The 12977-nt window shown below is 45.0% G+C and overlaps 1 protein-coding gene across 1 annotated transcript in view; it reads right to left on the bottom strand.

Moving 5' to 3' along the window:
- MID1 (midline 1) overlaps positions 1-12434 on the bottom strand; it is a 186243-nt gene extending 173809 nt beyond the window's left edge. Inside the window, exon 1 of the mRNA XM_004386356.1 lies at positions 12170-12434. The gene's annotated coding sequence lies outside the window, so the exon portion shown is untranslated. The remainder of the gene's footprint in view (positions 1-12169) is intronic.
- Positions 12435-12977: the final 543 nt, after the last annotated feature.

Raw genomic sequence — 12977 nt, 5'->3', positions numbered from 1 at the left:
GAGCAGAAAAGTGGAAGGAAAACATCAGGGCTCTTCTTGTTGAGATGCAGGGGATTAGAGGGCACCTGTTGTCTGCTCATGTCTTCCCTCTTCCTGTATCTGTGCAACACGTTGACTCCTGCCCCAAGGATCTCTGTGGAACCCTTAGGGCTCTGAGGAGCAACAGTCCAAAGACACTTCACCAGACTCCTATTCAGAGACATTTCTCCATGGATCTCCTGTATTTCTGTGCATCTTACAAGCAGAAGCAGAAGTGGAATTACTGGGCCAAAGGGTGATTGCATTTTCTAATTTTGATAAATAATGTAATTATTTAACCAGCATGTAGGAGAGTGTCTGATTCACCAAAGCCTCCTCAACAGAGTACACTGTCCAACTTGTGGGTCTTCGACTAGCTGATCTGTGGAAAGAGGTATCTCTGGGTAGCTTTGTTTTGCATTTTCTTCAGAGTGATGTGGAGCATCTGTTCGTATATTTAAAGGACATTTGTGTTGTGTGTGGAACGTCTATTCACATCCTCTGATTTTTGTTTTTGCTATTCGTTTTTCAACATATTTATAATCGGTCACTAGAGTCATGTAACTTGTCGACTGTTCTCAGGTATGTTGGGAATAACCTGCAGATGAGTTCTATAGTCATAGAGCTAATGCTAAAGATGTCATATGAATGGAAGTGGAGGCTCGCTAGTTCAGGGAAAAGAATCATCTCAGAGTCTAGGTTTCTAGGCATATTTGTCCCTTTCTCTTGCATTCTTTAGGAGTGTGCTCATATCGCTAGTACTCAGTTGTTACAATTGAGACTATTTTCCAAGAAAGTCAAGGCTCCATTTTAGATACCCAAGACCCTGGAAGAGTCTTTGAGTAGGTAGATACTAAACATCAGGGCACACCATTTATAAGAGTGATTTTAATATTTCTGCATGTTGGGGTGATTCTGTACCAACCTTCTTGAAGACCAGAACTTTAACATTGAGATCAATGACAATGTACTCTGTTCGGGAGGCTTTGAAGAATCAGACAGTCTCTTACATGCTGGTTAAGTAATTTTATTATTTATCAAAATTAGAAAATGCAATCGCCCTTTGGCCCCGTAATTCCACTTCTGGGATTTATGATACAGACACACCTGCCCTCGTGCAAACTGATGTATGCAAGAGGGTTTTTAGTGTACTTTGTTGTATTGGCAAAGATTGAACACAGAAAGTAACCAGCAGAAAAACCAACGAAACCCATGGCCGTCGAGTCGATTCCTGCTCGGAACGACCCTATAGGGCAGAGTAGAAGGTTAATTATGAAGTTCTCCGTGCGCTGTTCTGGAAAGATCTCCAGGACATAATGTGAAGTGAAGGGGGAAAAAAAATCAAGATGCAGAATGGTGTATATGGAAGGCCACTCTGCGTAAAACTCGTTGTCATCAGGTCAATTCCAACTCATAGCGATGCTATAGGACAGGGTAGAACTGCGCCCTAGGGTTTCCAGGTTGCTACATCTTTCTCCCATGGAGCAGCTGGTGGATTCAAACCGCTTATCTTTTGGTTAGCAGCCAAGCGCTTAACCACTGCGCTACCAGGGTTCCTCACTGTGTGTAAGACAAGGGAAATATATGTGTATCTGCCCGCAACAATCAGAAAAATGGCTGTTAGCCTGTCGATACCTAGACATGGATATTGGCATAGGAAACTCATCGTTTATTTCACAGCTTTTGGCAGCTTAGGTGGGACAATGTTTATATACCAATTAGGGAATCAAGAAATCCTCTAATGAAGTCTTTCCTCAGGATGCTAGTATTCAAATTAACATAAGGAGCAGACAGAAAATGCAACACCTCGAGTTGACTGTTTCAAACAATGTTTGAAGCCTCCCGGGATCCCACAGTGAGGACATGTGCCTCTTCCAATTACTTTCCGACTGTTTCTTTAAACGATCCCAAGCTAATTAGCAATTTACCTGGTGACAATGCAGTTGGTTCGGTTGTGCTTTGAAAGAGACAAGTCGACGTCGATGTTTTCTGCATCCCAGCCGAGGAGCTGACAACAAAGGGATTTTTAACCTTCAAAGCCTTAATTAGAAAGCAAGAGCAAATGGTAGGTCTTTGAAGAGGAACCACAAACTCATATTCTTGTGGGCTTTTGCCTGATTACATTTGTTAATAAGGAATGTCAAAGCTGGTGCCTCCAAACCCGTTCAAGGCCTTTTGGTAGCAAATTATACTTGTAAATTTTATGTAAGTTGATCATTGGAATAACTCATACGCTTTGAAGACTAGAATTCGTAAATGTATAAAAGAATTAAATGGTTCTTTCCTCTCGTGATAGAAAGTATTAAATGGCGGGGGTGGGTAGGAAATGTGTTTGAAATCAACTGAGGAAATCATTCATTTTGAAAATTATTCAATAAAAAAGTTAAATCGGAAAAATATGTTAAAGCCAGTGTCTGCTGGGTGAATAAGTCAAGCAGAAATAGGAAATGGGCAAATTTAAGGATGATGGGCCGGGAAATGTCTTGTCAATCGCTGTTTTCAGGAGAGAGGTGCTCATTGTTCAATTTTTTTGTTATTCAATTCCAGGGCCGTCCAAGCACAGCAATCTCTCCCACTCCCGTAAGATAAAGAAAGGAAGACTCATTCTGATCTGCAGAAAACTGAAGGGGGCCTCTCGGAGCCCTAACTTCAAGGATACCTTTGAAGACTGCATCTTAGATTGTTCTGTTAATGCAGAAAGTCCTTACTATCTGGCAGAAGCCTCCTTGCAAAAGGAAAATGCAAGTCAATGGAATTAGTTTGGCTTCTCGGAGGTCAGAACTACATCGACGCAACTAATAATATGACACTGAAATAAAAAGAATGGGAAATCGCCCATCCTTGGGGGTGATGTAACTAGTACTGACATAATTTCCAAGCAGAAAAAGCAAAACTAGGTCAAAGCACGTTGGTCGAACATAATCAGCATTTTTGCTCCCAGAATTTGACCGTGTCGGCTGTGTCTGCGGGCATGAATGTCTTCCGTTATCAACGTTTGGGGCTGTCACCAACAATTCGTGTCTTATCACTCTTTGTTAGTTAAACCAAAACAGTGTTGTTTACGTGTGAACTCGTCAATTCTGACAGCTGAAATGTTAGAAAGGGGAAACATTCAGGAGGTGGCTCCTCGAGGCTGAGGCACATTAAGCAACAAATATGCGCGTTTTCATCGGCTCAGAAGGCCACCCTCTTCTCAGCTGGTAGGGCTCGTTTCCTTCTTTCACTTACAGCCATCTACAAAGGGCAGCAGCATCAACTCCCCTTCAGAAACGCACCTTCAACATCGACCACTGCAAAGCAACTCACCGAACAGCCAATTTTTCTCTTCTGCTTGCCGCACCCTAGCTAGTAAAAGTAAGTAAAAGAATTCTTCCCCTTTTATTTGTTCCATTTCACTTTCCTGCACTATTTCCGCAAAGCACATCAGGTTAATTCGTAGAAAACTGACTCATCACACTGCCCCAAACTTTGCTCTGTGGAACACAATCCTCCTAGTTTTGACTCTGACATTTTCACACTTATCTAAAATCACAGCAAAGGGTATATCCGCAAAAGTAGCACAAAGCCCAAGTCTAAGACCATCTAACGATTTAGATTTTTGGGGCAGTGGTTAAGCACTCGGTTGCTAGCCCAGAAGGTCAGCAGTTTGAACCCACCAACTGCTTCTAAGGATAAAGATGTGGCAGTCTGCTTCCCTAAAGATTACAGCCTGGGAAACTTTATGGAGCAGTTCTACTCTGTCTTATTAGCGCCACTGTGAGTTGGAAACCCTGGTGGCTTAGTGGTTAAGTGCTACGGCTGCTAACCAAAGGGTTGGCAGTTTGAATTCACCAGGCGCTCCTTGGAAACTCTATGGGGCAGTTCTACTCTGTCCTATAGGGTCACTATGAGTCGTAATCAACTCGATGGCACACAACATTTTCTCCCAAAGATGATGCAGTCTTTCCTGACTCTTGGGTCTGTGTATCAACGCACTCAAATTGTCTTGGAATTTATTAGCACATTAAATTACAGCATGAGATATCCCCCCACAAAAGACTCAAAATTATATCTTACTAGAAGGCATGTGGTACAGCAAACAGAGAACTGAATGGGGAGTTCAGAAGACTCAGGTTCTGTTCTAAAATTTGAACTCACAAATGCTAAACTTTTAACCAGTACTTTTGTCTGAATTCCTTTACATCTCCTATAGGAGACCTGGTCCTATGTACTTAAGTAAATTTCTAATATTTGATGATGCCTTCCATTTATACACTGCTTTATCTGGCCATTCATCTAGTTACTGCCAGCTCAGCAGGCAGTTAACGAATCCCATTCGTCCACAAACAACACTTTTCCTCCTAATTTTTTGGGAAAGACTGCTTAAATACGCATGTAACTGAAACACACTCCAAAACTTGACGTACGACAGATAACATAGTCTACCACATGGATCCCTTGAAAATGTGTTTGTCCCATTGCTTCCACAAACTATCCAATGTCTCAAAAATTTCTATTTCATCCTTTTGACCATAACTCTCAGAAGGTCTGTCGCACCCAGAAGCAGCAAAAAGGCTTTGTCCAGCCGCGTGTCTTGAACTTCACCAGAGAAAGTGTGGCCACCATATGCCCGGAGTGATCTCTCTGTTGCTGAGCGACCTTGGTCATGCCACTCACCCAGCAGAATAAAACAACTGCACATGGGCCAAAACCAGGCTAAGCTCAACGAGAGCCAGCAGCAGGTCCTCTCTGTCCTATCATGCTTGGTGCTCTGGACAAGCGGGTTCCATTTCCTAAGAAATTTCTGTAGCCTCAACCAGCACAGTATAAGCCAAACTGCCTGCCATGTTTGGGGCTATGTCCTCACCCAGAGCAAAAATCAAATGGGTTAAGCAATTGCAGCCTCTTTTAATTTTTCTCTAATTATCAATCAGTTTATTCCTTGCTGTTCCCTCAGCCTTTCTAATGCCCTCTCTTCCTCATATCCCTCTGACCTGCAGAGCATTTTCCATCCTTTTCTCTTTGAATTCATCCAGCATACACCTGCAAAGCATTTACTGATTTCTACTATGCGCCAGGGAGTGCCTGGGTGGTGCAAATGCTTAACACACTCAGCTGCTAACTGAAAGGTTAGAGGTTTGAGTCCACACAGAGGCACCTTGGAAGAAAAGCCTGGAGATCTACTTCCAAAAAATCAGCCATTGAAAACCTGTGGAGCAGAGTTCTACTCTGACCCACATGGGGTTGCATGAGGCGGGGTCAACTCGACAGCAACTGGTTACTATGTGTCCGGCATCTTGCTTGGGCCTGAGTATATTCAAAGGCAATTAACATGTGCCTCTGGCTCTTGAGAACTCAGCCCAAAATACCTCCCCCCCCCGCTAAAAAAAAAAGGCCTAACCCGTTGCCGTTAAGTCGATTCCGACTCATAGCGACCCTATAGGACAGAGTAGAACTGCCTCATAGGGTTTCCAAGGAGTGGCTGGTGGATTCGAACTGCCGACCTTTTCGTTGGCAGCTGAGCTCTTAATCACTGCGCCACCAGGGCTCCCAGCCCAAAATAGGCAGGCTAAACGATCAACTGGAAATGCACACCGTCTTAATAATGGGTAAGAAGAAGCTCCAGCTGTTGCCTTTCCATTTATTCTACTCCAAATACAGTGCTCAGCCTACAAAGAGTGCACTTTCAAACAACCTAAATCCACAAATGCCATCAAGACCCTGCACTCGCTCCCCGCCCCGGTGGTTCCCCGGCTGGCATTCACAGGGACTCCACTGAGACTAGAAGTGCAGGCAAGGAAACTGGGAACAGAACAAGGGAAGAGGCCTGACCCGCAGGCAGACACACAAGCAGGTCCTGTCTGCCAAAGGCATGGCCATGCCCCCAAATATTGTCCCGGAAGGGGCCATCATGTGTTTTGTAGCTCCAGACTCCACTGGCTGAAGCGTCCCCAATTAAAGATTCATCCCTCGGGTTAAAGGGCTAAGAGTTAGGAGCTTCAGCTCATCTGTATTGCTGCTCTCCCAAGACCTGGATGAGCCCATTGTTTACAGGAAGTGGGAGTGTGGTTTGGAGGTGGGGGAGGGGAGGGTGGGAAGATGGACAATTAAGAACACTCAACTCCCTGCATATTAGGATAGGCCTGGGGGAAATCTGGAAACTAGTGCAAAAACTTGTCCTCTTTCAAATTTTGCCAAGACTGGACTGTTACCATAAGTATGGCACCTCTTCTCTCCGATCCTGTATACTATGGTGCCAGTCCCCGAAACTCAGAACTTAATCTTGCATTAATCAGACAATTTTTTAAGACAGTGTTCTTAGATTGTCCCAATCATGGTATCATTTCTCCCTGGCAAATGGTCTGACTCTCAAACAACAAACTCTTAGAACATAAGGATTCCTAGATTGGGGACCGCCTATATTGTATAATAATTATTATTAGTTAATAATTACGATCAATTTAACTGTTGTTAGTTGCCATTGAGTCGATTTCAACTCGTGGCAACTCCAGGTTGCAGAGGTGAACTGCTGCATAGGGTTTTCAAAATTGAGATCTTTCAGAAGCAGATCACCAGGCCTGTCTTCTGAGGTACCTCAGGGTGGGTTTGAACCACTAACCTTTCAGCTAGTAGTCAAGTGTTTAACCTTTTGCACCATTTATTTTAATTAGGAAATCATAAATTTCTACAAGTGGACATGTGGGTAAAAATTAACTTGAATTTTGAAATTATAAGCCATTTCTTGTCAGTTCAGTAAAGTTTTGTATACCACCAATTTTTCAAGCAGGAGTTTCTCCGTAGAAAAATAGCTATAAATGGGCAGGCATTTTGCCTACACAATAACTTACGTTGTGCTATTGGTACAATAAACTTTACACAAGATTAGAAATTCTTTGAGGACAGGGAGCAGTTCAAAAACATCCTTGGAGCCCAAATGTGACCTGGCATATAATAATCACTTAATGTAGCTTTAAGGAGCCCTGGTGGCGCAATGGTTAAGCACTCAGCTGCTAACCAAAAGGTCAGCCATTCAAAACCACCAGCCGCTCAGCAGGAGAAAGATGTAGCAGTCTGCTTCTGTAAAGATTACAGTCTTAGAAACCCTATGGGGCAGTTCTACTCTGTTCTATAGGGTCGCTATGAGTCAGAATCAACTCGAGGGCAACGGTCAGTGTAGCTTTATTGAATGAACGACTGAATATATTAATTCTGTGAGTGCTGAGGCAATGTTGTTGACTGTTATATAAAATAAAGTCTTTATATGATACTCATCATAAACAGTTGACTAAATATAAAACCTTCAACATCCGCTTGTATGAAAAATGATTGGCACCTCTTCCATTTTTTGCCCCTATTAGCAAGAACTTCGCTTTGATAGCACAAAGCAGATACATTCTTAGGTATCTTTCAGGAAAATGCTCCCTTAGCATTTTTCTCAGCGCCTCAATCTTCTAAGTTCTTAGTGCCTCCTGACCTTCTATAGACCATGAACTACCCTGATCTCGCGTCAATAGAATAATTCTCTCTGGGCGGGGGCCGGAATCTTGGAGATGCTGATGGGTCTCTAATATTCTGGTTTTTTGTTTAAAGAAATTTCTAGAACATGCTAGTTCTATCAAATTGGGCAAACAACCTTCTAAAACAAAACCCCTGAGATGGGTTTCATGTGAAATAAAAAGCACTGATAATGAGCGGGAAAGAATCTTGATACAACTGCCCCAAATCTACATGAAGATTAGATTCCTGTCTGACTTGGTTTTACAGCCCTTTCTTTAATCACAGCATATCTGATGTTCTCTTCCTTGAACACACTCATTTTCCTAGTAGCTTTTGTCACAAGATTTAAGAATCGCTAACTCATTGCTCCAAATAGGAAGAGCAATTCTAATTCAGCTCCCTTAAGCAATGTCCCCTGCCTGGTCTTCAGCCACAGAAACTTCAAGCCTGCCCTCTGCAGGTGGAGAGGTAAAGTGCATGCTTCCCAGTCATCGAGAGCTTGCTTTCTAAAGTCCCACCAAGTTCTGAAAAAAAAAAAAAAAATTTACACTAACTGTGACAGGGATATTGATGATAATATGTGGGACACCCCTTTCATTTTATAAATCGCTTTTTGAAAGTAGCAACCACTTGGTGAAAAAACAACTTAAATTACACACGCAAAATACTCCGGTCACGGGTAGCCATCAATTCTTTTTGCCTATCTTGAAAAATCCAAATGGTTTAGATGAACTGTAGTCTTCAAAGCATGTGCGTTAAACATGTCTTGACTGGCCCCACCTTCTTCTAATCAAACAAACTACTCTTTGTCCAGTGACCAAATCCCCCGCTTTCACCAACAGTCCAGGTTGCCATAGCTACCTTGTGTGTCTATTGACTACACACAAGGGATCAAAGCTGGGAGACATCCATGTCCGCACACACCCTTAAAACTTGCTGGAATGTCTGCGGATAACATGCAACTACCAATTAACGGATTTGCTCACAGTCCACGCAGACCACAGCCAAGCAAACCCCGAATACGCCTCGTAACAAATGGCAAGGAAAAGCCAAGCAAAACAAACAAACAAAACAAATCAAAATGACCAAAAAGGCTCTGTAAGTTAACAAAAAGTCTTACAATTACAACATTTCCAGCAAAGAAGAGATAAGAGGGAAGAAATTAACATTTTAATGTATGTTAAAGTATGTTACCATATTTTGAGGACATTAGGGTCCACAAACCGTATGCAAAACTTAAAAACATCTGTTGTAAAGAGAACGTTTCTCAGACTCATATATAAAATTTCAGTTAGTTACAGTATCTTCCTGTTAGAGGTCATAAAGGTGGCCTATCTCAGAGTTGCAACAAATGAGAACAGAAATGCCTTTTAAACTTTCAAAGGCTTGACTTTCAAATAAAGGCAACCAGACAACCCACCTGGGGCACTACACGCTGCTTACAGAGCCATTAGAAATCAATGTTTTACTCCCTAGCATATCATTTGCGACCCCAAGCCTGCACAGGTAGCCCTTCTGGGTGGGGGTGGATCCCTTGTCATTCCTGGGCTTGCCCCTAACTTGCTATGTATCTTTGTACTTAACCTTTCTCTGCCTTCACCTTCCCGTTTGTTCAGTGAGGATCAAATTGCCACCTCCTTCTCTCCTGGGGATGTGGCAAAGAATAAATAGATCAAGTTTGTAAAGGACTTTCTAATCCTCAGAGGAAAGATTAATACAAAGCCTTTCATTATTAAACCAGACGTCCTTGGGCATTTTAATTCCAGCCGAAAGAATGCAAAACAGGCTAATCAAACGGAGCCACAGCTCCTAGTAACGGCAGCATCCGAGCTTAGGAAGAATTTAACAGCTACTTAAAACACTGACTAACGACTTCATTTTATCCCTTCTCATTATAGGGCAACTGCGCTGACTCGTTTAGTCCATGGGAGATCGAGTGCATGCCCTCTTCCCTTCGAGGTTTTTCCAAAGTTGTCAGGATGTTCAAAATACAAAATATGTCTGCTAGGCAACTTTGCCTGGAGGGCTGATCCTTTTTTCTCCCCCCGCACCCGCCCCAACCCAGCTCGAGAATGACTTATTTGTTCTTCTCATGTACGGGGACAATGGGTGTCTTGCTGTGTAGGGAGGGTATTTGCAGTTGCGGCAATGCCACAGGCAAACCTGTTGGTTTTGGCTGGATTTCTAGAACAGGTGGCTGTGCCTCCCCTTTTGCCTGGGAACAAGCACATTCCTTCTCAAGGAAGTTTCAGGAAAGTTTCCCATTAGGATCAGGGTGGAGAGAACGGTTGGCACCCACTTTAAAACTGCTTCCTGAGAAAAGTGAATTGGGCTTGCACTTTTCTTTTGGCCTGTCTCAGCGTGGCCTTAGGAACGCTCCACCAACACCGTCCTTCTACTCGGTTCTTTTTTGGTCAACCTGGCAGAACTCCCAACCCCTCTGAATCTGATCACCAGGCAGGCAGCTTTCTAGTTCTGCTGGCCAGTCAGTGCGGTCAGTTGGTGGCAGGTCTGTCCCGGGCTGCCCCACCATTGTTCAGCATTTTGCAGCCCCAGGGACAGATCTTTCATCAGCGTGAGATTGAATTTCATTGCGGAGCTGACGACACGCAGGCCTGTTTGATAGTTAACCCTGTGAATCCAGCTGGGGCTGCGGGGCTGAGATGACAAATGGGCTGGTGGGTGCTATTCACCCCACCTGGGCCCACCAGTCAGTTCCCCCAAAAGAAACTTCCATAAAGTTAGGATTAACCCCGGCCAATAACTCCACCAGCCCATTTCCCCCTAATACACTCGTCCTAGCTGCCATGGAAAAATGTGTTACGTTAGGTTCCTGAAATGCATGACTGTCCGGGTTCTTGGGACCAGCAATGATCTTTCCCCTCTCTTCCCCATTCCCTCCCGTCCCACCCTCCTTTCAAGTACTGAACAGCCCCCCAAAATGATTAGACATACAAAGTTGTCCAGCCATTAAATAACTGAGGAGTTGCTGCACGCGTGTACCTGCGCCCTTGAAACATCAATACTCATCTACTTTCCAGCTTCAAGTCGATGCCACAATGAGCTAAGCATGGGACAAACCATCCCGCAAGTGGGACAGCATGCCTTGGGCATCAGGCTCAGGGAAGGCCACCGTTCCAGAGGAACTGTGTGGGAACAGGGATTCTGAAAATCGAGCTCAGCCACCAAAGAGAGGACAGGTGGCTGCGTACAGGATCCAATGACTTCTTTGTTCCAGCTAAGGACCTTTTTTCAGAACCTGTTTTGGGTGCCTCTTTTTCCTCTTAAATCCTTTCCATTGGGGCTTCGCGCCTCTTTTCCTCATCCCAGCTGATTGCTCGGCATAAAAAGAATGAGGTTGGACTGAGAGTTTTCAGAACTTAAAGCAAATGCCCCTCCGCCCAACTGCGTCCGGTCAGGCGCGGGAGATTCATTCCAAGCACACGCCCCTCGCGAGCCCAAAAGTGCTCTGCTGCAGCGCCGAGGCTTGCCACGCACGCTTCGTCAGGGAGCAAGTGGGGGCCAAGAAGCCAGGCGGTTGCCCGTTTGGTGGGGGTTTGGCTTCCCCTCCACAAGCTGCAGCAAATGGATCAAAAGTTCCAAACCCCTCGGCCCCAGCCCCTTTACTAAATGGAAGGTTTGCTTCCTATGCAAACTGCTTCGTGCAAAGTGTGCAGGGCGGCATGGGTGCGAATCCACTTAGGGAAGAAAAAGTGAAGAGCTTGTCTGGTGGCAAGACAGATGCTAATTTATCCCATCCACCCAGGCAAAAGCAGTATTATCTCTCGGAATTCCTTGCCTTCGCCAGGCTACTGGCATGTTTTCTCAGTCTAGTCTTCCCCGTGTATGAGTATTGACTTTGATATTTCAATATTGACATAAAAGTCTTTCTCTAACTTTGATTGAATTGTGAATTACACCCTCTTCCCGGTTTCTCTACACCCGCTTTTTTTCTTTTCTTAACAGCAAAGCCATAAACTTGCCTGGGCTGATAAGGAATTTTATCACCGTGCCTCAGGGTCACGGAAGAAGCTGCTAGTTTAGAATTCTTTTTAAAAGCACATTGAAGTAACCCCTGAGCCCCTTCCCCGCTTGCCACTTTCACGGCTGTCTTCTCTTGTCCAGAAGCAATACAGTTTCCAAACTGCTGGGACAGAGAAACAAATGTGCATTTTTCTGGAAGGACTGTCTGTGCTCCTTTCGGCCTGGTTCCGCCTTCTCAGCCCACAAACACAGTCAATGCTCAGAACCGGGAAGCCAACGGGAGATAAGCGGCCCCGTGTAATTCTTTTTCAGGACATTCCCTTGTCTTTATTGGAAGGCAAGGCATTGGATACAGGCTAAAAGAATGAGAGAGGTCCTGCACAATACGTTGCAGCCACCGCAAACTGGAATTGATTTACATATCCACAAACCGCTTTTATACCCTTTACAATGACGGCCTGACATCACCAATCACCATCAGAGGCCAAACTGGGGAGGGGGTGCCCAGGCCCGGGGAGACCTCAGGGAACCTGCTTCTTTGGTTCCCTTCGGAAAGCGCAGCCCTGTCTCCATGCCAAATGCATCAAGTTGAACAGGCGTCTGCTAACTCAGGCTCTCCGGGTAACAGATCCCAAGGGTGCAAGCTGCGCCCCACCTCTGCACCCCCCCAGCGCAGCCCCCCGGAGCTTACCTGCCTCATGTTTAGAATCCCATGATCCATCCGGCAGGGAGCGAGCTGCATGGAAGCCCACACCACAGTCGTTTAAGAGTGCAAACCCCGAACCCCCAGAAGCCCGCAAGACAAAAGCAACTCTCAGCGAAATCCGCCAGCAGCTCCGAGCACGTTTTCTGCCTCTTTTTCTTTGATCTGTTGCTACACGCACTCTGCCCAAGACAATGTCAAGTTTCTCAACCTTTTCTCTCCCAGCCTATGAAAAGTCGGGCGCAGGGAAGCGAGGACCGCCTGACTCTTATTTCAAATCAGGGCTCAGAGACTTCTTAGGTGGCTGGCTCAGGGCCCCGAGCCGCCCCGCCAATCAGGAGGGAGGGGCGGGCCGCGGCAGCCAGAAAGGCTGCCTCCACCAGGATTAGGAGAGCTTTCAGGATTTAAATGGCTGGGAGCAGCTGGAAACAGGGTCTCCAGCTCTGAAGCGGGCAGTCCATTTGTGCTGTCGGAGTTCCATTCTTATCTAAGAGCTCTGGGTCCGCGCCGAGCTTAACTAGCTTCAGGCCTTACGTCCTATCATTTTTAGAGCTCCCTAAAAGCACAGTAGCATTTGGAAGGTGTAGAAATATTCCAGCCAGTAAAGTTCAACACTCATAACCCAGCTGGATTTTTAAAAGGGGATCTTGCAAAGACACTGGGGAGGAACCCAAATTGTTCTGCGAGACACGTTAGCTGACACCAGCAATCAAGGAAAGAGGGGGCTCCCCACCTCATTTCCATAAAAGATGAACTGTGTAGCTGCTCGAAGAAAAACCAGCTTAATGGAATGTGC

This window comes from Trichechus manatus, unplaced genomic scaffold (assembly GCF_000243295.1).
Source record: "Trichechus manatus latirostris isolate Lorelei unplaced genomic scaffold, TriManLat1.0 scaffold00162, whole genome shotgun sequence".
Taxonomy (NCBI): domain Eukaryota; kingdom Metazoa; phylum Chordata; class Mammalia; order Sirenia; family Trichechidae; genus Trichechus; species Trichechus manatus.
This window is presented reverse-complemented; position numbering and strand designations above follow the sequence as displayed.